This window comes from Lissotriton helveticus, chromosome 11, assembly GCF_964261635.1.
Source record: "Lissotriton helveticus chromosome 11, aLisHel1.1, whole genome shotgun sequence".
In the NCBI taxonomy this organism is placed as follows: Eukaryota; Metazoa; Chordata; class Amphibia; order Caudata; family Salamandridae; genus Lissotriton; species Lissotriton helveticus.
This window is the reverse complement of record NC_136072.1, coordinates 816,229,666-816,256,803: the sequence shown is the minus strand read 5'-3', so window position 1 is coordinate 816,256,803 and position 27,138 is coordinate 816,229,666. Positions and strand designations below refer to the sequence as shown.

Below are 27,138 nucleotides of genomic sequence, written 5' to 3'. Positions count from 1 at the left end.
AGATATACATACATGTAGGGAGAGAGAGAATACATCATGAGTAACTCTATATTGCAGAGTTCTTCAATCTGTGGGGCGCGCCCCCTGGGGGGGCGCACCATCATCTTGAGGGGGGCGCGTGCTCCACCTCAAAATCTCACCATCCCATGTCGCAAGTACATTTGCGACGTGCCATACTCATGGAATTTAAAGAAAAGCGTTGTCTGCTGTCTGATGGCAGGCGCGCAACGCCCATTAAGTTCAAAGGGCTTCAGCCCACTCTCCCACCCCTCTTGTGTGGCAGCCCGGGATGAGACAGCTTCCCGAGACACACAGCCGCACCGAGTACTTCACAGGTGTTTTAAAGAGCAATTGCTTCTTAATAAATCCTTTGTTCTTTTTTCACGGCTTCTTAGAGCCCCTGCCTCTCCACTCTGCCTGTTGATGGAATAATAAGCCCCTCCCGAAATTTTTTCGTAGCCCCCCACCCACCCGAAATTTGGCCCTAGTTGTGCCTCTGCAGGCCCGGACTGGCCATAGCGGGCACCGGGCAATCCCCCGGTGCGCCGCAAGGGTGGGGGCCGGTTTTGAGCCCCTGGGGGCCAATTTTGTTATATGGCCGTTATTGTAGCATAGCTGCAAAATCGGCCCTGCAACAAAATCGGCCAAAAACCGGCCCTAGCAAAGAGCTCGGCGGCACCTCCAAACCCCCCCCCACCCCTGCGAGTGGGGAGGGGGGGCCGGCCGAGCACTTTGCCAGGGCCGGATTTTGTTCCCAGTCCGGCCCTGTGCCTCTGCCTGTAGGGCACATTGGCTGCATAGGGCATGACAGCAATTCCGAACGGTAAGAAAAGGTGCCCTCTTCGCACAATTACAAACATCTGTAAAAGTTTGCCCGAAATATACATTTGAAAAGGATGAAAGGAAAACATGTTTCCTGCTTATGGTGCTTCCTCAATGCAGCAAGTTATTAATCAAACAAGGTCTCTTTAACGTCCAACTTTCAACGGAGGTATGTACATATGTAGTTCCGTTTAAAATTAACCAACATTTCATATACAGCTACTTGAAAAAAAAATAAGAATCCTTGGATACATTCCAGTCTTTGGTGGCGCTTTCTTTGGACGTCAATCTGCCTTAGACTTTATTAAGTTTAGTCACTATGAAGTCTCGCATGGTCTGGTCGTGCAGACATACAGCCCATGTTTGTCCGGGCTCCAGTCAATGCTAGCAATGGGCTGTGTGGACAAGGTTACATTCTGCAGAAGAGCGACGGATCCTGCGACCCCCTCCTCCACGCCTTCAGAATCTTTCTGCGTCCGCTGAGCGGTATACTCATACTTCCAAAGATGCAGACTTCCAGCTCCTCCTGTTGTCAAAAATATATCTCTGTTCTGTGGCAGGTGGCGAACTTGCCAAACTGTGTATTTGTGAGCCTTTTCTGCAAGAGAAGCAAAACCTTTTTGGGATGCTGGGTTCTCATGTCAAAAACATGAAACTTCCCTTCCAATGAAGTGGCCATAAGTTTATTCATTATTATATCCTTCCTGTCGAACTCGACACTGCAAATCCCATTCTTAATGTTAGTTTTCCACCGAAGAGACCTGGGGCCTCATTTATGAGGCCTTGCGTCAGTTTTGAGCTTCCGATGCGTCACTTTTTGTGACGCATCGGCGGCGTAAAACATGCCTCCTGTTGCGCACTATTTACAAAGTGACGCATCTAAGCAGATGCGTCACTTTGTAAACCCCTGCGCTACATTATACCTGCGTCAGGTATAATGTACGCAGAGGGGGCGGGGTGTTCCCCCTCAAAAAGCCTCGTAATAGTGGCGCAGTGAAATCTATGAGATTTTACTGCGTCACTTTTAGAACGCTGTTGCATCAAAATCTTGCGCCTGCCTCACAGCAGGAGTAAGACTGACGCAAGCCCTTTCACATGGGGCTTTCCCCATGTGAAAGGACACATTGCTGGAGTTGCGTCACTTTTGTGACACACTCCAGCAATGCGTCACTTTTGCGCTTACAGATACGTCAGAAATACTGACGTATCTGTAAGTCCTTGCGCAATGATGCGTCATATTGTAAATATGATGCATCATTGGTGTCACAAGGAGGGCGCAATGAAAAGTGATGCATCGCTGTTTTCTCGCAGCGATGCGTCACTTTTCATAAATGAGGCCCCTGGTTCTTAGGTCAAACAGCTTAATATCACCATTGTCATATCCTGCACAGACAGCACGTTCTTGTTGATTGCATGCATGTCCGAATGCTACAGTCCAACAGTTTCTCTTAGTTTCTCCTTCTCCAGGTTCCATGTTGGCGACTGGTATACCTTTTTGTCTAGTATCCCATACCTTCACAGTTCCACATCTGCTCCCAGTAACAATTTCTGGCGCTCCTTCACCGTAAACTGGTATTTCTGCTGCTTCCAAATACCACACATTGAGGTTTTCATCAAAATCTCCTGTAGCAAGATACCGATGCTGTAGCGCTGAAGCACCAAATGTTCCACATTTGATGGGCTTGGGCTTTTTCTATCTCGCTCAGCAGCTGCACCTCTCCGTGCTAGATTTCGTAGATCTGTAGTACGTCGGTGCCCCGCGGGTAGTTGCCCAAACAAACAAAACGGGCTCTGTGCGGCAGACACTTGCAATCAAAGACAGTGTAGTTAAGTGACTTCTGGATGTGGCAGATGATCTGCGGCTTCTCCAGTGGGCTGCACATGGTGGCAGTTATGGCAGTCGGAACCCCTATGCCTTGGCTCTTGACAACAATACACGAGCAACGCTCCGCCCTCAGCTTTGGACACAGAGGAACAACTTGGTGCACTATCCCTACCAGCAAGAACTGGAGTACTCTTCAGTGTCTATGGTCACTGTAAACGACCACAAAATACTGCACATGTGCATACACACAGAGAGCCTGCCTGATTTCTATTAAAGTAAAAAGTAAAATTAGTTATTCTGTGCCTCACCTGTACCGATCAAATGGGTGAGATATAGAAATCTGTAAATACAGATCAGAGCCCAGTGGATGAAAATGCTCAGGTGCTCACTAGATTTTTAACTGCCGCCATTGAACAAGTTTGTGTATTCTTTTACTAATTATCCACCGTCCGTGTTTTTCAGAACTGTGACTGAAAAGGTGCAGCTGTCTTAGCGCAGTTACATGATGAAAATGTACTTCGGTGTATTTTTCTGACTGCTGTGCCAGGCCCATTCTTTTTCTCAGAAATGTCTTTGATCCTGTGGTCACACGTACGATTCCCTGTAGGTCCACTCAGTCAAACATATTTCTGAGGTTGATAAAATGATAGCCGTTTAGTTGAGTAGCAAAGACGTGATGTCACTTTGTCAAAGGCCAAGTGATGTCTCTTCATATATTGTCACTGGGGTCAAAGTTCCGGTGTTTTGGCTTTCGCCCTCCAAGCAGATCTAAGAGGTATGCCCAACAGCTGTGCAACATGCACACCCAAGTCATTTTAGCCGAGGACAAATGGTGACTGCCAACCCATCTTTTCAATGAGGTATTTAAAATTGTGTATAACCTGTCCATCACCAAAGCACCTATGCCTGTTGGATGTTTATCCTCCAGATGCTGGTAGTACAGCTGGAGGCCTGACAGGGCAAAAACTGATTGTAGCCCTCGTAGTAACTGCCCTTTATGGTCCCATTGGAAGCAGCAGAAGACACTATATGAAGGTAGCAGAGTAAGGCCTGGAAATGGAGTAGCCAGAGGTGAGTAGCCAGGCCTACTAGGGGAGAGCGGGTCCACTACTAGTTGGTCACAGGCGTTGAGCACTTGGATGTATGTAGATTCAGTCAGGAGTGGAGTACAACCTTTACTTCAATGTGCATTATCCGTTGCAGTAATTAAGAAAGGCTGGTCAGTAAGAAGCTCCACAAGCGATACATTTAAGACATTTAAGTAGTGACATCTTGCTTCCTACCATGAGATAAGACATCTCCTTTTTGTGATAAACTAGGTTGAGGTTCACTCACAAAGTTAATCTTCTTGCAATGGTGATAAGCCCTGTTTGTTCAACAAAACTTCTGTTTTTAGATAAAGCTAGAGAGTCAAAAATTCCTGGTAGAACTGCTGTATTTCTTCTTCCAGAGGAATGTGCATTTGGAGGCATAGCTTTTCAATAATGTTAGGGGCGTGTGAGTCTGAGATTTCCTATCAAGCATGAAAGTGTACCCAACTAAAAAGATAGGGCAAGCTGGAGCTCCTGGACAGTGGTAACAGGCAGGGTTAGGAGCATGCATTTTCAGTTATTTAGAAAAGTACACGCAGTCAGCATTGGAGCTCAGTGAGATAATCTTGACTATGTTGTCCACTGTAGTCCAGTTCCTCTTTACAGCAATGTAGGGCAGAAAGGACACGGAGAGCAAGCTAGCATAACCCAAACTTAATATCAACAGACCAGGCTTAGGGTGAGCAACGGCAGCTGAGTTTTTAGTAGCCCAGGCTCAGCAGGCTAGATAAAAGCATCAATTTGTAGAAAAAGCTGCAGAATACCGAACAACATGCAATAATAAGGCACCTAAACATCCAGGAAGGGAAAGTTTGGAACTCCCTGAACCATGAAACTGGTGTACTCCATGGTGATCTATATAGCAAGGAACCGATGATCTCACTTTCTTTCTCCTTTTTAATAAAATCTATAGAAATGGTTTCAGAAATCTAACGATATGAACATTATGTGCAAGGATTAATATGCTGAACAACATTGTAATTTGTTTTTTTCTACTGAGATGTACAATGCCCATTGTTAAACTAAGTGGTTGTGGATGTAGTAGGTTCAATCAGTTATTTGCCAAATATGGCCTAAGGTATGCGGATGGCGGTCGATTATGTAGTGTACCAGATTCTAGAAATTTCTGACAGTTGGTGGGGGGGCCCAACATCAAAACAAATTCAGCTGGGGGGGGCTCAACCTAAAATAGTTTGAAGACCTCTGCTATATTGCCATCCAGGCGGTCTCGTGACATTTATAAGACTGAAGGCCGAGTGGTTAATATATGTTACCTGAAACCCAAGATGGAAATTCAGAACCATAGTATACGTCACTGGTTATCCATTTTTTTTATATAACATGATTTATTAATTGAACTGTAATATGTTTGGAGTTTTCAGTGTTCAGAGAAGGGTGGTGCATATGGGTTTTAGGGCTTAAGGACGGTTAATGAATATGGTAGTAAGGATGTTTTAGCGTAGGTAGTGTGTGGGGTTGTAAGGACTTTATAGGATGCAGAGATGAGTAGTGTTTAGAGGTAGGGAGAGAATGAGAATGTATAGGTACATGTTCTTAAATTACTAAACATTAATAAAAAAATAGTTTTACTATTTAAAAATCATAAAATTAGATATTCTAATTATATATATTTTTTTAAATATATTTTTATTGGTTTTGCAAGTCATGAGCAACAAAATACAAACTCAAGCCACCTATTACATCAATTCTGCTTAGCATCTTCCTTCAGCTTTTCGGCTTTTCGTCTCTCTCTCCCCTCCACCCTCTCTCCCCAGGGTATATGTATATATATATACATATACACATATACATATATTAAATAAAAAGAGTTTAAAAGAAATACCTGCAAATTAAAGAACTGCAGCTATAAAGGCATGCAATGTCATCACATGTGATGTAAAGGTACTCCTGATGTACAAAGCTCGATGTAACACCTCCTGATGTAAATGACTGAAGTACTAACTAACATTCATAGCAGCTGCTCAATAAAGGCAGAAGGAGTTAACGAGGATCCAGGGGTAAAGGAGAGTCGGTGGAGCTCAGGTCAACACTCAGCTAGTTACTGTAACATAACAGGTGTATCTGTAATGCCCACATTCATTGTTAGGGCTAGCTTGGCACCAATAACAGATATTTATTGCTACCCAACATAATGGGAATCATTTTATCAACCATGGGAAGATGAAGGACTAGAGTGGATCTACCAGGATTTGAACCGGTGTCCTTCGGGTAAAACACTGTTCTCTGTGATGAATGCATTAGTCTGCTGAGCCACCACACATTAATACCTTATAACTTCTGTCTCCGTTTGTTTGGTATGAAATTTAAGCACAACTACTAATCCTGTTGGCACCCGTTGTCCTGAAGGTCTCAGGTTTCTTAGGATGATCTGTAATTAACATGCCGACTCAATGCTGTGATTTGCACTTTGGGACAGGTAGTCCTTGTTTTATAATGTCCCAAGTTGTCCCAAGTTGCAAAGCAAAAAACCTGGACTGAATGAGTTACTTGCACATGCTGTGTCGATTGTGGCAAAAAATTCAAAATGGCAGATAACTCTTTAGCAGGAAATTCAAATCCCGAATATATTTAACAAATGTGCATTTTCCTTCTCATGGATCCAAGTCAGCAGAACAATGTGTTGGGCCTGAGATGGGTGCTCTGCTAAGAGAACTATCTCCATGAACTGTCTAATAGGAAATTGCAGTTCATAGATTTAGTTCCCAAGGTTGGTGTCCATTACTTCATTGTTGTCATCGCTTCCTCACCCTAAGACTAGCAATAAAGCGACAGCTTATCAGCACCCTGTCACCTTTTGATCAACTATGTTCTTTCCATTGTCCCCATGCTTGACTAACCCCTGTCTTTTTTAGGTCGGCTCAAAGATAGATTTGAGGCAGAGTACTGTGTAGACAAATTATTGATAGTTGAGGGGGATGGGTGGGAGACTGGGCAGAGCCACGCATTGGGCAGAGCTTGGGTTGCATTTAAAATAAAATAAACTGTTGGGATTATGTATTAGGAAGTCTACCTTTCAGCAGAAATCAATGTTCCGTCTTCTTAGAGCCGAAGCCTTTCTTGTAACAGAGTCGTGTATGGCTGGCAGCATCTACCCTGTGACGACATGTTTCAAGGAAGATGGCAGTAAAGGTAATTTCTTGCTTCTTTTGTCAATCACAGTCCAAATTCAAGCCCTTACAAGATCATGTTAACCATCTTTTTTTTACTACCTGCGCTTGACTCACTTGAGTCTTACTTACATAGAACTGCAGCTCTCAGTTTTCGTTGTGGAAACAGTTGATTGCATATCTAAATGTAATTTGAAGTTAACTTCAATGTAACTTTGAAGAAAAGCAAATTGTGACATGTAATTGGTGCTATAGTGCTTACCAGTGGGTTTGGCCTTAATGTACTTGGGTATGGTCACCATACGTTTACAATAAAAATCAGGGCCAGGTCACGGGCATAGAAATAGGAATACAGGTTGGCAGAATCAATGTACGCAGAATGACCAGGATGACAGAACTGACTCTGGCCAATGGACATACATAACAGATTGGATATAAAACAAAGAAGAAGAATGGTTTTGGGGTTGAGCATTCATGTGCTTCACTTTAGCAACTTTTCACTAGCTCCAGGAAAAAAAACTAACAAGACTTTGCTGGTATGGGTTTACGATGCTGGAGCTTAAGTAACCACAGGGTCAGTTAGCACTCTGTTTAATGTTTTCCTACCTCAATGGCTATGCTGCTTCAAATGTAGGTGGCCCTGGGTTTGCGCCTGCCTGTGTTTGCATGCACTAGCACATTAGTCAGGCCTGTTGCTTGGCCAATGCTTGTTGTCTGTATGTTTGTGGTCTCTAGATCTAATCATTTCCAACTCTGGTTTAGAGTGGTCAGGATTTTTAAAGGAATGATGATGAAGTGGTAAAACCAATCAATTACAATGAGAGGGTTACTGTGTGGTGCTCCTCTATAAAAACCAGGTCTAGAGTAGAGGCCTTATTGTATTTTGCTGTCAAACAGATCATTTTGGGGGTGTGTAAGTGATCTGTACTCTGGTCAACAGTAAGAGGGTGTTATGAAATACGAGAGAAGTAACTGCACCTCTTATGTGAATTATGCCTACGGATGGTTGAATCCTTTTGTGGAGAGTCAGATTGTGTGCTGTTTTGGTGCAGCTGGGCTAGGAGGTTGGTTATCAGATGCAAGTTGGATAGAGGGCCAGTCGGGGCTAGTGGGAGGACTGTAGGTTTGATCCCTGACATTATTTCAGGCTGTCAGTGTAGGAGTAGGTTTGTTCAGGTTATGGCAAAGACTACCTTGATGTATGCTGGCATTATGCGGTCTAATTTCAAACCTCAAGCGCATGTGGATAATAGTGGGTAGACTGGTGTGTTGAAGAGGGGGAGCTGGCGGTATCATAATCAACACCACAGCTGATGCTTTTAAGGCCTTTGGGGTATAAATAATGTGGTGAAGATATAAAGGCTGATAGCACATGATTGGATCTTCCAATTTTTATATAGGGTGACGGGTAGCTCCCATTTACGGGTATTGCAACTAGGTATAGTATGTTTTTCCATTAAGAAATGTTTGTGCTCTTTGAGACCAAGGGCCATATGTATCAAGATACCCATTTGCGATTCTCAAATATCGATTTTTAAGAAATCACTATTTGAGAATCGCAAATGGGTATGTATGTACAAAATCGCATTTTTTAGCGATTTCTTAAAATTCCTTAATTGCGATTAGCAAATTGCGAATCGCAATTAAGGAATACTTTCCCATTCATTTCTATGGGCCAGGAGGCCCGTAGGAATGAATGGGAAATTATTCTCAATTTGCGATTCGCAATTTGCTAATCGCAAATTGAGAATAATTTCAAGGGTGCAGGGGTGTCCAAAGGACACCCTGTTGCACCCCTGAAATATGCATGGGTGCACATGTGGCGCACATACATGCCCCAAGGGCAGGTATGTGCGTCACTTGGCATTTTTCAAGGAATTGCAACTTACCACCAACTAGAAGTTGGTGGTAATTTGCGATTCCTTAAGGACATTTTGCAAATTTTTTTTGCTTCATACATTGCATTTAAGGAATTGCAAAATTTGCGATTCCTTAAATACAATTGCAAAATAAGGAATCGCAAATTTTGCGATTCTTTATTTTGCACCAGATTTTGCTTAATACATACCATGTAGCAAATTCGCATTCGCAAAGGCCGACATTCTGCAAATTTCGGCCTTTGCGAATGCGAATTTGCTTGATACATATGGCCCTAAATCCTTATGAAGCGTGGCCCAGGAAATTGGCTTGGTATTTAGCCGCCAATTCCATGTGTCCAATACCGGTGGTGCTATGGAAAATAAAACCCACTACATGGTGGACCCCAAGGGGCCACTAAGAAATGAGGAATTTTTGGGGCAATTAGTAATTTTGTTTCCGATTTCCCAGGTAATTCTTCATTTTTCCTCAGACTTTCACCCAGAGATTTTGGCTGCATAATGCAGTCAAATTTCCACGTAAAAATCAACACATCAGTGGTATTCCTGTGGATCTAATAATTCTAATGTTTGGTAACTACCTTTACCATCTCCATTCGAAATGCGAGGCCACTTGTAATGGGGGCCAAAAAACCATAGCGTATCAGTTCGCAAGGGTATGGCCTTAGCATAAAAAAGGTCAGCTTTAATGGTGCCAGACTAAGGTATTTGTCACTGAGGAGGATATTCAGGGCTCAATAGTTGTATTTGAGGATAGCTTTGGATAGGCCATAGGGAAAAGGATCTCGGCTCTCTGAGATGTTGTTACATGCTTCTTGGAGTCGGATCTGATGTGAGAAGCAGTTTAAGTATGAGACAGAAGCAATATGTAGTTGTGGGGAACCATTTAGTTCAGAGACAAAATGTAGTATTTAGAGAGGTCTTATTAGGTGCACAACATGCACATCAGCATGAATTCATATTTCTTCACAGCACATCAAGAAGCAAATCACAATTTAATCAATAACATCACGAAGTGAAACACCTCTAGGAGCACAAATTACATTTCGAGATAAACAAATAGCCCTATGTGCACATGTAGCAGCATTGTCACATGTAGGATCAAAATCACTTTTAGGTGCAAAATCACCCTTGGTGCAGCATCAGCAGGAAGGTAGAAAACCTTTAGGACAGTGTTCTTAGTAATACCAAAGGGGATGATGGACGGAGTGTTGAACAATGCAAGCACTCACCCCCAGTCAACTGATCTGGGTTTAATCCATCAACATTCTTTAGCTCCCTCTGCCACCCCAGTTCAGACATGGCCATATGCAAATCAGTCTAACCCTGTGCCTCATGCGAACAGTCCAGCACGAACTACCCGACCATGTCTTCCCTGGACCAGAAACAAGCATCCTGGGACCGGTTTCTGGCTAATCAGCCGTCATCAGCCAGGCTAGCTTGAATCCAGTGGCAAAGTGAGCAAGGGACCCATGTCTGGGCATACTCTGCCAACTTAGGGTGAACAAAGCAATACCAAAGGGGATGATGGACGGAGTCTTGAACAATGCAAGCACTCACCCCAGTCAACTGATCTGGGTTTAATCCATCATCATTCTTCAGCTCACTCCGCCACCCCAGTTCAGACATGGCCATATGCAAATCAGTCTGACACTGTGCCTCATGGGAACAGTCCAGCCTGAACTACCAAGCCATGTCTTCCCTGTACCGGACAGTGTTCTTAGCCTTTGGTCTTCCAGGGGGTCCTCAACATTTTAGTAAATTAAAAACAATATTAGCAGAATAATAAAGCATACATACATAAAAAACAAATATATAAAATTGAACAATTGACATGCTCTGTTAATATGAAGGAAATGGAAATTGAAGGGGCTTAAAATTAAGCTCTCCTTAGCTTGATTTTTTGGGAGCAACAAAAGTACAGCAAGAAAAATCTAGTATGAACGACTGATGGCCTCCATTCAATTGGTGTGCACTGACAAAAAGAAAGCATGCATTAGGAGTCAAAAGGCAAAGTGATAAGCCAGAGTCCAGCATATTACTTACTCTTTTAGAAATCAAATCACATTTTCAAAAGATCTAACCTCATTACAATTAAAAATGTTCAGTTTTGTATTTTCTTTGTGAAGTAAATAAACAATTTCTGTATTTGTGATGTATACTTGTTTCTGTAATTGTTTATGGTTCAAGGTCTAGAAACGGCTTAGGCCAGGGACCCAGGCATCCATTAGTGATTCAGCGATGGCCTTCAGAAGTCAAAAGGACAAGAACTGCTTTTTTAGGAGCACAAATCACATTTAGGTGTAAAATCACTTTTAGTTTCAAAATCACATTGAAGTGCCAAATCGCCTTAGATGGAACATTAGCCATAGCGTAAAACACATAGAAGCAATAATCACATTTTAGGGGAAAAACATGTGCACAGACACAGGAGCACAATCACAATTGGTGCAAAGTCAGTGACTGTGACATCACATTTAGCTGTAAACCTAATTTTAGATGTAAAATCACCCTTTGAGGCAACGTAAGCACCATTAGCTGGAATTTGGAAACAAGGAGCCACTCAAATGACATTTAAGCGCAAAAATATATTTACTTACAAAGTCACTGTTGGTGCATCATCAATAGGAATGTGGAAAACCTTTAGGACCACAAATATACTCCTATGCAATGCATGGACACCTCATTTCATCGTCCATGCAGTGCAATGGGCTGCACTCTAAACGCAGGAGGACTAACACACCTAGAAGCCAATAACTACTGCGAGACTGAAATACTACATTGGCCAGATCTAAAACGCAAATTACACTTTCATCAAGCAATGGCTAAAGAGGGCAGACGCAATCAAACCTGTGGCTGAAAAATCCCGACCCTAAGCATATCTTTGAAGAAACCACCTCCATTGACAAACCAGAAAATGTATACCTGCAAGAAAAGGGGCCAGAAAAGTGGGTACCTAAAATTCTGGATCAAATCAGTAGATAAATGCTGCAGTGGATTACATGGTGATCATAATATCATTGGAGTGAACACATGGTTCCAACCAGAGATATACAGCACTAGATAAGTCAACTGTTTTAGGTGTAACATCTAGATTTACAGGTATCCTGTAACAAAAATGGTCAAATATGAGGGAAAACAAAACATTCAGCAATAAAGCTCTTAAATTAAAATTTATTGAAGGGTGAAATTGTGGAAGTGTACACCTGACGGGAGCATTGACGTCATAAAAGCAGACTAGACATATCACTGATGTATCAGGCATGAATATCCGCCATCAGCCCAGGCTCTAATGGAAGTTCAACTGAGGGATAAACACCATCACATACTGTTACCTAAGGTGTCCAGCAAATATCTGTAGCCTTGCAGGTGTCCCTCATATTAGTGTGATACCTGTCCTGTATCGCCCTCATGGCCGATTGTAACCAGTGCTGGCTGGACAACTTTATTAAACATGTAGCATAGAAATCATCACTTCAGGGGTTACACTGCTGGCCTAACTATATTCGGGTCAGGCCAGCACCTAGACGTCCAAGAGGCTAGGAAAAGCAGAGCAGAGCTGCTTTTGGGACATGCTGTATTATAATAAATCCCACATCGCTTTGCTTTAGTCAACCAGTCAATATTAAAGATAGGAAATAAATGGCTGAAAATATCATCCGCGAATAGCTGCCGCAGTAGAGGGGTCTAATATAGTTATTTTTTTTGTGGTGTAAGAAGTTTTGCACAGTTCATAACATCAACAGACATGTTGTCGCCTACAACCTCAGCAGGCCGGCTATGCAGTTGCATCATTCACATATTAGTTGTCCATGTACACAGCCCATCAGCCGACATCCATGGGACCGGCGGCGTTATAACAAATAGTAACTGAGGTCCTAGAGTAGTGCGTATGCGTACAGTTAATCACGTGTGTCATCTTACTTTCCTGCTTTTTGTATACTCTGTAAACAGTCAAAAATAATACAAATAACTCCGAAAAGAAACATCACTGTGTCACAGCATCCTTCCCCCCATCTCAATGTGTCATTGCACCATTACATTCCACTAATCCTGTTTTAGTCCATGTTATATGCTATCAACATTTTCTGCCACCTCATGTTCTAATAAATAGGAGCGTAAATACACCCAATAGTCTCTAGGGCGTGATCTGGCCGGCAACTCTTCCTCGTAAGTTAGTAGCGTATCTCGACAATATGTTAAATCTTCTAGCCAGTGTTTAACCTTCGGCCCCATTTTACTATTCCAATGCATTGACACCCTGCGCCTGGCCATGAGCAATGCCACTACGCAGAATTTGCGCCTTTGTGCTCTCAGCTGCGGTATAATGCTCAACAAGCACATCTTGGCCTCACATTTCAGCGACGTCTCAAGCATTTCACTGAGGGCCTGCATTACCTCCTCCCAAAAACCTGCTACCTGGCGACAATCCATGCCAAGTGCAGGAAGTCTGCATTCTCCTGTTTACACCTTACACAGCAGGAATCCTCTCGTAAGCCGTACCTGTATAACCTCATTGGGGTATAATACATTTGATGCAGATACTTATAATGAATGATCCTCAGGTTCCCATTTGGTGTCAGCATACCTGTGAGCAGGCAGGCCGTTAACCATTCGTCATCTGTTAATTGTTCGCCTAGTGCCATGCTTCATTTGTCTCTTGCCTTCTCAGTGGTCCCCCCTATATCTCGCTGCAAGCTAGTGTATAATTTCGATACCATGTGGGAAGCCGTAGGCGTGGTGAGTACTAGTTGCAAAGGCGCCAGGGTCTTAGGCTCATGTGGGTAATTCGGGAAATGTTCTTTCACCGCCCTCTGCACCCTGTAGTAGGTAAAATTAAATAACAGTGTCGGGTTAGTAATATATGCCAATGTATCTAGTGTCTGAAAGACCCCATCTTTGTATAAGTCGCCGAATTTGTCTATCCCAGCACATCGCAGCAGATCCATGCCAACCTGTTCCTGCGTGACTGAGAGTGCTGGATGGTGCGCTAGCGGAAGTACAGGTGCATAAAGCGGCAAACAAGTTGCTGCTCTCCCCATTAGCCTCCATGCTTCCGTGGTAGTGTTGACTGGGTTAATATCATGGTCATGTAACCTAGGCCTTTTGTGTGGTAATATGCTTGTCAGCGGAATCGGGGCTGCATCTCCTGCTTCCACTGCCACATGCGTCAGGAAGGGTATTTCGTGATACCAGTAATGCGCAAATTGCGCCTGAGCGCACAAGTAATAGAGGTAGAAATCTGGGACCTTGAAACCCCCCTGAGCAAACGGCAGTGTCATAGTGTGTAAATCCAGCCTGGCCTGCTTTCCCGCCCATATTAGGTTAAGCACCAATTTTTTAATGTTGCGGAAGACCTCCGCAGGTGGTTTTATTGGGATATTATTGAATAAATAGAGGAACTTGGGCAGTAGTACCATTTTGACTGGGGTCTAATATAGTTTATCTTCGCAGATCCTGACAACATTCAGTCCTCAAGGAATCTTAGACCTCCTTTACTCACATAAAGGATGCATGTGATGCGGGACTCCCAAGTAGATCTCTGCTCCTTTTCTCCTCCATCTGCTTTTCCGTCCCTCCCAGCCTTTCAAGACTTTACACAGACATCGACCCTGCTGCTGCAGTCATGATGGTAAATATATTGAAATATAGAGCAAAATACAGCACCGGACCTACAGTTTAAATCTTAGCCACTAGCTGACAAAATATAATATACAACTTGTACGTCTATCTTAGACTTGCTCCAAGAGAAGAGCACCTCTCTGGTCACTCATGCCAACAAAACACTTGCCACATACGTTCACAACAAATACAACACTCTTCCAACCATGCATGCCGCCCACAGTGCTACCCATCCTCTAATGCACTTTGACACTCATCAGTGGAGTATGAAGTGCTACATAAATGCTATGCTACATTGTAACGGTTTTAAGGTAAGTGATGGTTCATGGGTGGAATGGTTTTTGCTGGTGTACATGTTGTTGATAGTGTGTACGCATTGCTCACAGAGAACATAACCAGAATTCATACACGCTTCCCTTATGCGCAGAATATGGATTGCATTAGCAACAACAGTGCTTCCTGCATATGCTGATCAGGTGTTACACTGCACACTTCCCCCACAGAGAAAATATACAAATGCTCATCAGAAGAGCAAGCTTCCCTCACATGCAGATAAGGCAAAACATCTGCCTCATAAAGTAAGTCTCCTACACTCAGGTGACCTTATTTTGTAAAATATTTGGATTTAGAAATTAACTGGTCAGATTGCAGAAAGGGTTGTCAAGGATGCAGAGACTGTGTGATAGATTTCCGCTGGCTACTCCTCCCACGAAAGCTAGGCCTATAAACTGGGTTAAATCCCTGTTCACGTAGTGTTAACAACTGTTCTGCATCTCATATAAAGAGAAGAACGAAGGCCTAGCTAAGGGCTGTTTTGAGCCAGGACGGTTGATCTGGCTGATGGCTCAGGCCACCGAATAATGTGCAAAATGGTGTGGCCCAGCAGGTGGGCCACAAGGGGTTGGGGGTGATATGCACAGAAAACTATTAAAAATCATCCAGTGACTTCTGAAGACTGCTAATCTGACAAGGCCCTTGATTACTAGGCTCCACATTCTTCTGAAGAAACCGAGTCAGAATGGACCACTCTTTGTGAGGCATGGTGGTACACCAAGGATCCGGGAGATGGTACTAACGCACAAGTTGTAACGACGATAGATAGGGCGTTCTTCGCAAGTACACAGGACGAGAAAAAGAAATAGTTCCCTTCAGGTTATAAACATCACTCACTGATAAGCAAGTCAGCAAAAGAAGGCCTGCACAGCTACAGTACTACTTGGTGAGTTAAGGCTGGGGAAAAATGTTGAATGGTAACAAGCTGAAAGAGGACCTATGCCATAAAGTCACTGATAGATTGTTGAATTATGCTCAATCAACAATGTCACTTATGAGATGTTAGATGTTTTCACATGATAATGCATCGGTCTCTTGAAATGGGCATTCTTTATACTTGTTGAATAAAACTGTGGCCAATGAACTCCAAGGATGACCGTGTATAATTCATTTTGTGTATGTCTAGAAGGGTCATGAGCTAGTGACAGGAAAACTTGGGTTATTATAATGATGGCCCAGCCGAGGGTCTAGGAAGCCCAATATTGTACAAAGTGGCAAAAGCAGGAAGAAGTCTGTGAAAATATGTCAAGCGCCTAAAAGCTATAATGCATATAAACCCAAATTGTAGAAGTAACTGCCCTGCAATAATTGAAAGAACCAAGTAAAGGGCCAGGGACCCAATTTAAACATTCCTCTTAGAACCAGTCTTCACATTATTCTGTGGAAGCCAAGAACCACTCCCTACACCTTATAAGGAAGTCATCATACAATGACGACTAAGGTTTGATTTTTCTGTAAAGTCGCAGCTATGCGGAAATGCAAGAATTCTATCGATAGTACTAACTCCAAAGAGGACAATCTGTTTTACTGCTTATATGTCAGAAGACCACGGGCTAATGACATGAAAGCTTGGGCTATCAATTTACAAAGTAGCGGCTGTACTTTATCTCAATGTTTCACTGCATGCACATTTCATGAATACACGCTTCAAGTCAGGTTTCCAAAATCTCTTATTACCAGGTTCTGCTATGTTCTGAACGGGTTGGATATCTGCTGCTCTGGCATACTCAGGTGTTTGGTTTCTTCTTGATTTCAAAGCTGACACTCAAAAGGAATCCAGACTCGCCTCAAAAGAATGAGTGCCTCCCTGAAAGTCAACTACTAGCATTAAAGTAGTAACTTCTGGCATAGTTCTTACCAAGAAAACGGGGAACAGCTTACCACACTTGCTCTTTCAGCAGGCAGATGGTCAGAAGCAGCATTACCCAAGTCAAAAGGTGTGGTAGGGGGTCCACGAAAGATGGCAACGCTTTCTATTCCAATGTGACAAAGAATCTGTTTGCAACTAAAGTACTCCAATAGCAGCATTGTTTTGCAGGAGGGCTATAAGTGAGAAGTAAGGATGCAGTAATTAATCTAGTGACTGCCATGCCTTCAGTGCCGTTTTAATAACACACAACTGTAATAAGACTTCGACATCCTGACTCCCATACCTCCACTCCACAAAAACAAAACTCAGTCGGAAGGGTAAGAGACACCAGCCAGATTTCCTTTTCTCTGAAAAGATTGTAGGATCCTTTTGGCGTGCAGGAAATCTATTGGTTGAGACACCGTATTATCAGGGTAACACAACATGGCACCCAACGTCATGGGCCTGGCCTGTTGAAACCTGAGTCGGGTCGGGGACAATCGATATTTGCCCGGCGGTATTGCCTCTGTGACCCTCTAGTTATTTAATCAATGAAGAGGCAGGCGCTGGAGACTGGAAAGCAGGAAACAAGGTTTTTATTCTCTCCGGAGGAGAACACAGCAAAACGGACAGAAGGTATCGTTCTGAGGTGCTCTAACTTACGTTTTGGGGCATGGCCCCTTATATACAGTGTTTGTGGTTTTTATTACAGTTTACATACATATGATAAAGCTTTGATGTACGAAAAGACATTCCCGGAATCCCCCTTCGGGCCCGTTCCCACACATATCTACAGTAGAAATCCCCACCCTGGTCACAGCAGGTGATGACTATCGCGCAGCTGGATATTCCGCCAATTCATGGAATGCGGGGTTCGATCGGATCTCATGGGGTGGGGGGGGGGCTTTGATCAACTCGGGGGTCCTTTGAGGAGGGAAGCTTTCTATTGTACGGGGAGGGGCAAGGGATAGTATCGGCAGAGCTGGGTGTCGGCCTGGGAACGGGGAAGACAAACGGGCACACGGGGAAAAGGGGGTTTGCATCTAAGGGCCGGGGATCATGAAAGGGAAGAAGGGAGGTGTCGCGCTGGGAACAGGATGAGGGCCTGGGGCAGAGCAGCGCCGAAGAGGGGTTTATGATTCAAGGCAGGTGCAAGCAGGGGGGGTGGTCAGCGTGCAGGCTTAGTGAAGGCGAAGGGCTATGTCAGGGGCCAGCGGCATGCAAAAGGGTTCGTTCTGATCGGGGCGTCTTAAAATGGCGGGTGCGCACGACAAAAGTGTGGCATCAGGGGAAGAGGCAAGATGGCGCAGATAATGTTCACCAAAACGTACTAATTTTCAACAGTCCTCCCTTTAACATATTCAAGACATCTTGCTGGTTCATTTTCTACTTGGTTCTATTGCGGTGGGCATGAGAAAGAAAACGGTAGGAACCCTAGATGAAAGAGTTGTAAACAATACATTTTGAGATTTCTAGTTTTTAGGAGGTGGACCTATTGGATAAACTTTGATAATCTTGTTCAGCAGGAAAGTCATAGGAATGTAATACAAAAACGGTTCTGTAGCGAGAGCAGCAAGTACATTTCATAACGCGAACTGGCAGGTTATTACATATCTCAGATTCGGATTGGAGCAGGATCAATACAATGGCGGCTGGGAGAGAAATGAGGCATAGCAGAAACGGTGATTGAGGATGTCAAATGTTCGAAGTTAACGAGTTCTCATTATTCTTTGTGGTCTTTCGTTGGCGCTGTGGAGCACCAGCGATGGAGCTACGGGTCCAGCTCTATTCTAAGTTCTGCGTTGCAGGGCACGACCCTTTCCTCGCGTTTCTGGTCGGAAAGGTCCCTTTCGCCCTGTGTCCTTTGAGGTGATTGTCAGAAAGTTCAGATGGAAGAAGAGCGTACAAAACAGTCCATAGGGTAGGTCGGAGAAAAAGGGGGATGGAGCAAGGCCAAATTAGGAACAGACTAGGGGAACGAGAGACTTCAGATAGGCGGGCGTGTGACCGAATTCAGAGAGCGGGGACTTGTCGGCAAACACTGGACATCGAGCAGGGGCATTAGGTCGGCCCTTTCTTCTCATGTTGTCGAAAACAGTGCCTCGTCCTGCAGCTCTTTTCTGTCGTGGTCTCGCCTTGGCTAATGTCGCAGGTGTTCCTTAGTCTGCAGTCAGGCCTCGTGCTCCCACATCCGGTCCTTCTCTCCTCCAACAGCAGTACCCTTAAAACAAGTTTGAAAAGACAGTCTTTAGAGAATTTGCAGATGAAGATAATCAAAAAGTCTATTTCTCTCCCAGCTCCAGGCAAAGAATGAAAATGCCCGTTATATTAGTGTTCACAACTGGCATATGAATGACCGGTGACGGGCCTGTTGGATCTACTATGACTTTCCTTCACAATTATTTATTACAGTCACGACAGTTCATCTGATGGTGACCCACCTTCGTGAGACGAACCTGGCAAAGATATGCCGTTCTCTAGAGTTTTACATTTACAAAGGGTACTGTGAGTTGTCAACATGGTACTACACAGGCATTTTGCTGAGAGACGAACATGGCTAAACATTTCTTTTCTATCGATGCATCCTGTTTTTCAATTACTACGGGGTTCATTTCGATGATTCACCTTGGACTAGTCAGTTAACCTTGTAAAACATCATTCTGGGTCCTAAGTAACTTCCTACGGCCTGAGTACTTAATCAGAAAAGACAGGGGTTTTGTGGGAGACGACTAGGGACATAGAAACTTGTGGTAAGGGCGTAAATCGACCCATCTCTCACAACCGGAAATGAGGGGTAGTTTCATAACTCCCGTTATTGGGCGGCTGATACAGGGGATGTAACAGGGGTGATCATTTTTCCTGTTTGGGTATTGCGACAAGTCGGGGTGGGGAGGGTCGCGTATTCTGAGGTCCTTTCTTATACCATAGGAGCCGTTGACATGTAGTTCCCTTATTACGGGCCAGATTAGGGAACCTCTGTCGTCTTACCTGTCCTTTCCCTTACGGCCTAACCTCGGTTCATTGACTTCTAGCGGAAAAGGAGAGGTAATGACGCGGTCTCGGGGTGATTGTATTAAAGACAAGTTTTTTTTTTGTGCAAATACTGACGGTATTTGAAGCCAATTAGGTGGTGTGCTAGGGGTGGCAGTCTGCCAATTTCGGGGCTAATCACTCGGAAGAGTGGGAGTGCAAAAATAGAGGGAGAGAGAGAGAGAGAGAGAGAGAGAGAGAGAGAGAGAGAGAGAGAGAGAGAGAGAGAGAGAGAGCGCCACGGCAGGCTAAATAGTACACGTGCAACAGAGAGGGTGGCAGTGTATTCAAGAAGGGCTATTTAGTGCATTACACAGTAAAGGGCATTCATGGGTCTGCGTTAGAATCTTGTAATCATGCAGTTTGAGCATTAAACAGGGTAGAGGGGACGCGCCTTGAGAAAAAGGAAAGAAGAAAGGAGGTACCATTTTGTCGCACTTTCTCGCATTCTCGGTCCTTCGACCAGTTGGGTCAACGCCTCAGTCACACACACACATTCTCTCATAGTTTCGCATCATATGTGACATGGGTTCATTCGTCCGGTCTGGTTTAAGGGTGATCACTTTTTATCAGGTTGTGCTAATTTTTCGGGTTTGTTCGATACGTGAGTAGTTTGCAGGCGTGCTTAGGCACCACCTTGCGGTGCTAGTCTGCTCCGTGTATTAGACATGGCAAGGCTTCGGATCTTCGCCACACCTCGGCTGTAATCTCTGATGTAACCTGCAGAGGGAAGGAAAAAGGGGGTGGGGGAGACAGCATTCGCGCATATTTAAATACATGTATTCAAGAGTCCTTTTTACTCACCTCTTACTCGTCTTCCCTCCTCGGGGCAGAGTCCCCGGGGATATGGTTTCTGGAGTCAGGGGGGGGGGGGGGCAGTGTGCCCTTATAGGTCGTGTGCGGGGAAAACGTAAAAAGGAAACCAGAGGTGCCTAGTACGAGGTATCTAGTCAAAAGGATGTATCTCACTATCGGGATCCTTAAACCTCTTTCAACGCTGTGGCGTTCTAAGGTTCTTCGGTTCTTGGGTCAGCTCCGTTCCCTGATACCTTGGAACGTTGTACTTTATAATATTTACACCATTTCATTTTACCCTCCTTTTACATTCCCTCATTTACACCGTTCGTTTTACCCATCCTTGGAAGTCAAGGCCTTCCTCTACGCGAGAGTTCATGGGTCAGTCGCGTACTTTTGAAGGCGGGGTGTCGTGTTGTCGATCCGACCCGTCCTCCAGGGCTGGGCAACCATCTTCTTTTAACCTTAAAGAGAGAGCAGAGTAGGGTGCACAGAAAAGAACTTTCCCACCGATCCCACATTTTTAAAATAAAGCATGCAATACCCGTCCATAGTTTCAAAAAAACTTTATTTTGCAAAATCATTTCAGCACGTGGATTATGAGGGTGCGGTCGTATTTGGCCGGTCGTGGCAATGGCTAAAGTGCGTACAGTGGGGGGTGTCGTTTGCAGCAAAAAAACATCGGAAAGTTTTATTCATTCATTTGTAAGAAACTAAAACGTCTATTAATTGGCTGGGGGTTCGGGGGGGGGCATTTATTTTCATAATTTAGAAGCATAATCATAATAGTTGCAATCAGATTTCCTATATGTATACCGTATGTGTGCGTCGTAGATGAGGTTATACATCAGCTATAAAAAAATATAATACATTGTACATTTGTAATCAGCACTTGTAACGCGATCCTTTCATACTGTTCGTCGAGTGAGCTCTCCTTGTCTTTTCTAGCCAAGTGTACAAAGGATCATATAAAGTCTCAGAACATCAAGTTTATATTAGTGCGAAGGAACACCACGAGGTGTTCGTAAGTTCTGATGGATACCAGCGCCATCTTGGGCGGGGCCGGCTCAGTCCGGAAGCAGCATCAGGGGGAAATGTTCCCATTACTGGCAGTTGGACCAGAGTCCTTTTCGGCAGTTCTAGAATTCATGCTAACAGAGGGAGTGGCAATGTCACGTTTATTTCGTTGGCGATCAAGGCAGCCGTCCCTTACCGGAAACCTGCAGAGGCCGAAGGTTCCGCCGGGGACCTTTGTAGGATCTTCAAGGCTGCGGAGATGCTGTCGGAGATGGGGGGGCTCGTGCCCCAGCGGGCAAATGTTTGAGTTATATTGCTGGTCAAAGTTACTCTAGTGGCCGGGGCCCGCCTTCCAGCGGACCCAGACGCCATTTTGAGGCCCTACAGGGGCCACTCTCGTCGAGTTTGCAAGAGTGGGAGAGATCCTTCGGAGTGAAAGGAAGAGGTCCCTGTTGTGTGAAAGCGGGACGTTCAGCTGGGGTGCAGCTGTGATGCCCCCACCTGGGGGGCGAGGGAGACTCGTTCGCGCCGTCTCCTTCTCCCGGTGCACTCCATGCTGTTCTTTTTCATCGCCCCGCATGAAGGTCTCTCCACATCCGGTGTTCCCCAAGTCTTGTGCTCAGTGCTGTGGGAGTATGGCCACCTGTGGCGCGCATTCGGTGCGGCACGAGTATCAGTGCAGTCATTGCTGGTTCGGTGTTCCGAAAATATGGCCACCATTGCACGTTCGGTGCTGCGCAAGTACTGGGGTGCCACCATGGTGTGTTCGGTGCTGTGGAAGTATTGGCACCATCGCCTGACTGGGGGTGTTCGGCGTCGGGCCGGGGGCTGGGAGACCTCCTATCGGTGGAGGTGGGAGAGGCTCGTCCGCGTCGCCTCTCCCTCCCAGCCCAACTTGGACAAATTGTTGTGGAGGTACGTGCAGGACATCCCGCCGTCCAGAGCTGCTGCGGCTGTTACGGAAGGGAAAAGAAAGAGGTGCCTCGTTCTTCTCTGGACATGTGGCGGGACTACTTAAGTCTATCCAGGCCCGTTGCGGCTGGCTGAGGAGACATGTGGCGGGACTACCTACAACTGCCCAGGCTGCTGGCTCCTGCCTCTCCTCCGGCTCCCCCATACGTTAAGATTTCCTGACCAAGAGTTGGCAGCGGGGCCCGCCTTATATGGGTTGTCGCTGGTTGGGCGTAGCCGTAACCCTGCCCTACCTTGGAAGGTTCCAGAATGGGGGGGGGGGGCGAATGTTCTGTTTGACTTTCATTTTCTACAGTTTCACCGTTATTATTCCTTGTTTGTTGTGCTAAATTAAAAGTTCAAGTTCATCAATGGTCTACGGATTTTGTTTTGCCATTTCTTTCTTTCCAGGTTGCTTTTATGCTAAGTTTCTGCTAACAGAGGTCGAGTAACACGGAAACACGTGTAGAGGGATGACGCAGATTCGTACATTACATACACACAAACTCAGACGGGGGACAGTACAAGTACGACATACAAAGACCCAAGACGAATATAAAACAGTTATTGGTCATGATTATCTCTTTCCGTCTGTGAATTTTAAAGCGAGGCTGGGTTCCCGTCTTGACGTTGCCCGACCTAGGAGAACTTGAGCATGCCGCTGAAATTGTCCTGGCGAAATCTGTGCCATCTGGCATAATCAAACGTGGTGGTTCTATCTGGTCTGCCTATGTAAGTCGGGTTCTTCTTTGTCTCGCGCTTTTTCTCGTACTGCCGGTCTGTCGTTCCTGTCGGCCCTTTGCCTTTACTCACGCTCAGTAGAGTCGGGCATTGGGCTTTCCAGTGTCCGACATATCTACAAAAAGCGCATTGGTCTGGCCCTAAGTCTGGTCGTCTTTTGCATAGTGTCGGGGGATAAGTTGTGGGTAGCGGTGTCCTGGGGTTGTCCTGTCGGTATATTTCTCTACTTGGTTTGTCCTCGTCTTTTCTCTGTCGTTGCATAGCCTCTCTGCGCCACATGCCGAGACTGTCGAGCATAATAGGCGTTGTCTTATTATTTCGAAGGGCTATTTCTAACGTTTCTATTTTATCAAGGTCAAAGGATCCTGCCAGTGGCCACTGTTTGTCTTGACTCTCTTTGGTATACCTGTGCCACAATTTATTATAGGCTATGGTAACTAATCCATAGTTTATGAACATGTCCTTATTAGGGGTGCCTTCTAGTGGAGCTATATGGTCCACCTCTAATACACGGTCCGGGCTGAACCAATTATCAATCAATGGGGAGAAGACAGACATGACGGCTCGTAACGAGGGACTAATAAGTCAGCAGTGCCTATCTTATCACTAGGTGCAAAGACTAGACAGAATATTCCTATTCTACGTTGTTTGCAGGCAGTGAATACCTCATGAACAAAAATAAAAAAGAGTAACCAAGAACGCGGAACAATCAAGCAATTAATAAATAAATAAATAGGATAGAAAAAGGACAATGGGGAGAGTAAGTAGGGCGCAAAAGTCTGCGTCCTCTACCCTTTCACTAACCGCAAAGAGGAAGCTGTTGTTTCCGGTTTGCAGACAGAGAATCTCCAGAAGACAATCTGTGAACAGTAGTTCGGGGTTAAAGAACCCAGTTAATCAGTGAGGGAGTGGGGAGTCTCCCAAAAACCGTTGAGAAATAATAGAGTCAGTGGGGGAGAAAGATAGGCGCGACGGTTACGTTACCTATCCTTCACCGTTTGCAAAAGAGAAGGAGCCTACTGTTTCTCCGTGTGCAGACAGTGAATCTCCAATTAGGTCAAACAAAGAGTAATACTAGTATTTTATAAATAATCAAGCAATCAAACAATCAAGCAATCATTTCGCACCTTGTCGTGATTACACGACCTTACCCGGACCATGTGGACAGTTTCTTGTCTTCCGAATCCAGCGCCCGATCGTCCTCTTTTTCTCGTAATTCTCACGGCACTCCTAATGGTCCCCAGTCAGGACCGTAGATCACTCGAGAGAGGTCTGTTCAGAACTATTGAAGTTCGGATGATCGGCTGCCAGACGAGGGTCTATTGGGCAAGAGCTCTCCCGATCGTTGCAGTCGTTCACTCTGTCGTCGGGACCTCTCCCACTGGATCCACGAGTCGCTGATGGGCCCCACGCTTGGGACGCCAATTGTTGAAACCTGAGTCGGGTCGGGGACAATCGATATTTGCCCGGCGGTATTGCCTCTGTGACCCTCTAGTTATTTAATCAATGAAGAGGCAGGCGCTGGAGACTGGAAAGCAGGAAACAAGGTTTTTATTCTCTCCGGAGGAGAACACAGCAAAACGGACAGAAGGTATCGTTCTGAGGTGCTCTAACTTACGTTTTGGGGCATGGCCCCTTATATACAGTGTTTGTGGTTTTTATTACAGTTTACATACATATGATAAAGCTTTGTGGTACGAAAAGACATTCCCGGAATCCCCCTTCGGGCCCGTTCCCACACATATCTACAGTAGAAATCCCCACCCTGGTCACAGCAGGTGATGACTATCGCGCAGCTGGATATTCCGCCAATTCATGGAATGCGGGGTTCGATCGGATCTCATGGGGTGGGGGGGGGCTTTGATCAACTCGGGGGTCCTTTGAGGAGGGAAGCTTTCTATTGTACGGGGAGGGGCAAGGGATAGTATCGGCAGAGCTGGGTGTCGGCCTGGGAACGGGGAAAACAAACGGGCACACGGGGAAAAGGGGGTTTGCATCTAAGGGCCGGGGTTCATGAAAGGGAAGAAGGGAGGTGTCGCGCTGGGAACAGGATGAGGGCCTGGGGCAGAGCAGCGCCGAAGAGGGGTTTATGATTCAAGGCAGGTGCAAGCAGGGGGGGTGGTCAGCGTGCAGGCTTAGTGAAGGCGAAGGGCTATGTCAGGGGCCAGCGGCATGCAAAAGGGTTCGTTCTGATCGGGGCGTCTTAAAATGGCGGGTGCGCACGACAAAAGTGTGGCATCAGGGGAAGAGGCAAGATGGCGCAGATAATGTTCACCAAAACGTACTAATTTTCAACAGGCCCCCGAAAGTCTGATGCACCAAACTTTTTAGGCACACACACATTACATCCACAACGTCCTGAGGTAGTTTAGATCCTTCTTAGACATACGGAATATGTCCCAATGAACAAGTTACTTATCTTCAGTGGCACTCTTTCCGGTCGATACTCTAATTGCAGATTCCTCGCCTTTAGAATTTCCTTTGAGTGCCAGGCTAGCTATGTAAAACTCAAAAGCAGTGCTTCTGTGTGCCGGTAGGTGGTGCTTTCAGTCGCGGTCGGCATGACTCGTGGGTTTAAAATAAAATGTAATTTTTTATCTTACATTCGCCGGCTGCTCACGGGTCGTCTCTACTTCTACAGGAAGCCTCCTTCCCCTAAGCCAATCACAACGCTGCAATGGTAGTGTTTTGATTGGTCGGGACGCCGATCAACCAGGCGCCTAGGGGGAGGCCATTTTCTCCATGTAGACTGCATGCAGACGTAGACATAGTAAATATATCAGCATTTCGCTCTTCTTTCTTAATCTGTGTATCACTATTGTATTCTTGTTTACAAAAATCAATGTTCATTTAATTTTTCAGGTAAAACGTTCATGATCAACAAGGTTGCAGTTGTCTGATAAAGAGATGTATTTAATATTGCACCATCCCATTCTATTCAATATAGGAATAAAAATGAAAAAATCCTATAAAATTCATCCGGACGCTCAGACGTTTTTGCCACCATCTAATAGCATATACATTGGTAATTGCAATTGAGTCATCTCTGTTTTGCGACACACTCAGAAGCCTATTTTCCTTTCTATTAAGTTTTATTGATCGATTTTAATATGAACCAAAGTCAGCCTCACTGGTATCACATCGGGCACAGTTGGAATCCGGCCGTAGACCCCCGGTTTAGAGTTTGAGCATGGTACGATACACTTAAAATGAAGTAGCCGGAGCCAACCATTGGGGGCCAGGGCTCCGATCTGAATGCAAACAGAACGTCCATTCCTTGGGGATTATCAGGTCTCTCTCCAAGGCGGCCTTTGCTCCTGGTATTATTAAGGGGGCTGTGGCTTGTGTAGTCAGGTATAATAACCTAGTGACCAGGTGTCTGCAAGAGTCCGCAATTAATGGGACTACCAATGACTGACATTCAGAAGGCTTAAGTGGGAAGATGGGATAGCGTTCTTTACATTTTGCCAGTATCAGCATATATTGAAAAGAATCCAAGGCTTTGGTTGTCGTCCTTCCACTGCCCGGTCAGTTATGTTCGAGGCAGGTGGAAACTCACTACTCGGGAACAGGTCTCACATGGACTTTGCGCCCTATGTGCTACTCTAGCCAGTGTGTGAACCAAAAGTACTAAGTAATAAATGCAAGTGGGTGATAGTCTGGTGTGGCACATATAATCTAACAGTCACATATGGCTTGCGGATACCCTCCTATGCCATTTAAGCTAACCACGGTGTGGCTCTCTGCTTGTTAGCACTCTGGCATCTGCCCTATGAGTGTGTGGAGTAGGGCTGGGAAAGCTATGTCATGCTTAATAGCAATATGGGCCACATAGGGTGGAGGATGCGGCCAGAAGTATTCATATTGTCCAAGCAAGCAGATGTAGTACAATTCAAAGTCTGGCGCTGCCAGACCGCCTTGTTCGTATGGCAGAGTGAGAGTTTCCCAGTTTACCCGAGGTTGTTAAGCTGTCCATGCACGTTTAATCATGAGAGATTGGGTGTGAAAAAATTGTAAGTTTAAGGGGGATCATTACATTGCTGAATAGGTATAGGAG

General features: G+C 45.1%; 1 pseudogene; it reads right to left on the bottom strand.

Moving 5' to 3' along the window:
* Positions 1–1,116: 1,116 nt before the first annotated feature.
* Positions 1,117–2,705, bottom strand: LOC144791210 (dynein axonemal assembly factor 10-like; annotated as a pseudogene).
* Positions 2,706–27,138: the final 24,433 nt, after the last annotated feature.